The 3,606-nt window shown below is 48.3% G+C and overlaps 1 pseudogene; it reads right to left on the bottom strand.

Moving 5' to 3' along the window:
- Positions 1-224: 224 nt before the first annotated feature.
- Positions 225-360, bottom strand: LOC121292079 (annotated as a pseudogene).
- Positions 361-3,606: the final 3,246 nt, after the last annotated feature.

Here is a 3,606-nt window from a genome sequence, read left to right as displayed (position 1 = left end):
GGCGCGTGGAATTTGGCGGCCACAAAACAAATGGCAGCGATAAAATGATGCGGAGATGGAATAATCGCCTGTTGATAATCGCAGGGAGGATAAGAGTGGGGGGCTGGATAGCTGCGGGGGGGAAAACAAAAGAGTCTAGATTTGGAAAGAGTATTTCGTGGCCTATATTGCTTGTATTGGATAACATATGATAAAGAACATTGTTGAACAAAAAAGTTGTAAATCAGGGGAGAGCGCGAACGCAGTCCCCCACTACCACAAATTTTGCAGTCGAGTATTTGGGGACATTGCAGGCGTCAGCGCACCCGAAGTGCAATGGGCTAGCCTCATCCTGGGAGAACCTTTTTTTTGCAAAAATATACTTTATTCATAAAATATCTTCAACAACATTTCAAACCATTTCAAAATCACCATCACAAAAATACAATCAGGTTCAATTTTTACAACATGAATCACAAGGTGTATCAGTACAAACAATGAATATTACAATCATTGGCAGACATTCATTTTAAGCTGTACAGCCTGAGGGGCTCTTTACAGTTCCCAGCCCCTCAGTGCACTGTGCAGAAAGGTCTTAGGCAGCGACCCTTCCCCATTGCGCCTTTGTGGCGGCTGCCCCAAGCTTAACTGTGTTCCTCAGCACGTAGTCCTGGACCTTGGAATGTGCCAGTCTGCAACACTCGGTTGGGGACAACTCTTTGCACTGGAAGACCAACAAGTTACGGGCAGACCAAAGAGCGTCTTTCACCGAGTTGATGATCCTCCAGCTGCAGTTGATGTTTGTCTCAGTGTGTGTCCCTGGGATCAGCCCGTAGAGCACAGAGTCCTCTGTCACAGAACTGCTCGGGATGAACCTCGACAGAAACCACTGCATCTCTCTCCAGACATTCTTTGTAAAGGCACAATCTACGAGGAGGTGAACAACGGTCTCTTCCCCACCACAGCCACCTCGGCAACGTGCCGAGGGGGGTGAGACTCCTGGCGTGTAGGAAGGATCTGACAGGGAGGGCTTTTCTCACCACCAGCTAAGCTACATCTTGGTGCTTGTTGGAAAGTTCTGGCGATAAGGCATTCTGCCAAATGACTTTGACAGTCTGCTCGGGGAACCATCCCACCAGATCCACCCTCTCCTTTTCCCTCAGGACCTTTAAGACGTTACGTGCCGACCACTGCCTGATGGACTTGTGGTCAAAGGTGTTTCTCTGCATAAATTTTTCCACAAGGGACAGGTGGTACAGCACGGTCCAACTACTTGGAGCATTCCACAGCAGCGTGACCAGACCCATCCTTCGCAACACTGGGGACAGGTAGAACCTCAGCACGTAGTGACACTTGGTGTTTGCATACTGAGGGTCTATGCACCGCTTGATGCAGCCACACACAAAAGTGGCCATCAGTATGAGGGCGATGCTGTGTATGTTTTTTCCCCCCTTTATCTAGAGGCTTGTACATTGTGTCCCTGCGGACATGATCCATTTTTGACCTCCAGATAAAGCAGAAGATGGCTCGGGTGATCGCCACCACGTATGAGTGTGGAATGGGCCAGACCTGCGCCACGTATAGCAACAGCGAGAGTGCCTCACACCCAATGACCAGGTTCTTATGCACAATGGAGAGGGATCATCACTACCATATGCCCAATTTCCTTTTCACCATAGACATTCACTCCTTCCAGTTTCTAATGCATGCCCTGGTCCCTCTGAACCATATCCCCAGCACCTTCAGGCCGTCAGCCCTGACTGTGAAGGGGACAAAGGATCGGTCAGCCCAGTTCCCAAAGAACATGGCCTTGCTCTTCCCATGATTTACCTTGAGACTAGACATGGCCTTGGTTCAATCTGAAAGAGAGTGCAGCACTCCCTCAGTACTGCACAGGGTCAGCCAGCCTGGATCTTGTGCTCCAGTTTCTAGAATGGGACCTGACCTGATCCCATGGCCATCTGACTTAGAGACAAGAATGTTACCCTCTGAACCACATAATGTTGTAAAAGGTGTTGTATAAATGTACATCTTTCATTCTTTTCCTTTCAGTCATATTTCTGAACAAGGTCCGGGAGGAGTTGACAATCACTTGGCTGTTGGATTTATAACTTTGCAAATGGCTCACGCCATTAAACATGTCCCTGCTGAACTCAGCACGGTCCTGTCTATGCTTTCCATTTCACTGAAACTGAAACTGGCATCAGCAATAGCTTCTTTAGAAAGGCCAAAAATGAAAGGATTTAACATCAAAGGCAATCACTGTCAACAGTTTCTCTTCACTCCGTCTGACATTCAGCCTCACTGGACTCAACGAAACTGAATATTGGATAGTGGCCCCCTCCCACAACTCTTTCTCCAGTACATTGATGATTACTTCGGTGCTGCTTCATGCTCTTGTCTGGACCTGGAAAAATGTATTAATTTTGCTTCCAATTTCCACCCCTCCATTATTTTCACGTGGTCCATCTCTGAAACTTCCCTTCCCTTCCTTGACCTCTCTGTCTCAATTTCTGGTAATAGACTGGCCATCAATATTCATTACAAGCCTACTAACTCCCACAGCTACGTCGACTACAGCTCCTCACACCCCGCTTCCTGTAAGGACTCCATCCCATTCTCTCAGTTCCTTCACCTCTGTCGCATCTGTTCTGATGATGCCACTTTCAAAAACAGTTCCTCTGACATGTCCTCCTTCTTCCTTAACTGAGGTTTTCCACCCACGGTGGTTGACAGGGCCCTCAATCATGTCCGGCCCATCTCCCGCGCATTCGCCCTCACGCCTTCTCCTCCCTCCCAGAAACATGATAGGGTCCCCCTTGTCCTCACTTATCACCCCACCAGCCTCTGCATTCAAAGGATCATCCTCCGCCATTTCTGCCACCACCAAACACATCTTCCCTTCACTCCCCCCGGCGGCATTCCACAGGGATCATTCCCTCCGGGACACCCTGGTCTACACCTCAACCCCCTGCCACCGCATCTTCCCATGCAACTGCAGAAGGTGCAACACGTGCCCCTTTACTTCCCTCTCTTCACTGTCCAAGGGCCCAAACACTCCTTTCAAGTGAAGCAGCATTTCACTTGCACTTCCCTGAATTTAGTCTACTGCATTCACTGTTCCCAATGTGGTCTCCTCTACATTGGAGAGACCAAACGTAGATTGGGTGACCACTTTGCAGAACACCTTCAGTCTGTCCACAAGCATTACCCAGACCTCCCTGTCGCTTGCCATTTCAACACTCCGCCCTGCTCTCATGCCCACATGTCCGTCCTTGGCCTGCTGCATTGTTCCAGTGAAGCTCAATGCAAACTGGAAGAACAGCACCTCATCTTCCGACTAGGCACTTTACAGTCTTCCAGGCTGAATATTGAGTTCAACAATTTTAGATCATGAACTTCCTTCTCCATCCCCACCCCCTTTCCGATCTCCCTTTTTTTCCCAATAATTTATATAGATTTTTCTTTTCCCACCTATTTCCATTATTTTTAAATGTATTTCCATCCATTGTTTTATCTTTGCCTTTTAGCCTATTTTGATCCCTTCACCCCACCCCACCCCCACTAGGGCTATCTGTACCTTGCTTGTCCTGCTTTCTACCTTTAATGTCACCTATTAACACATTC

The sequence above is a fragment of the Carcharodon carcharias genome, chromosome 19, assembly GCF_017639515.1.
Source record: "Carcharodon carcharias isolate sCarCar2 chromosome 19, sCarCar2.pri, whole genome shotgun sequence".
NCBI lineage: Eukaryota > Metazoa > Chordata > Chondrichthyes > Lamniformes > Lamnidae > Carcharodon > Carcharodon carcharias.
The sequence above is the reverse complement of the archived record's forward strand: the minus strand, read 5'-3'. Positions and strand labels throughout refer to the sequence as shown.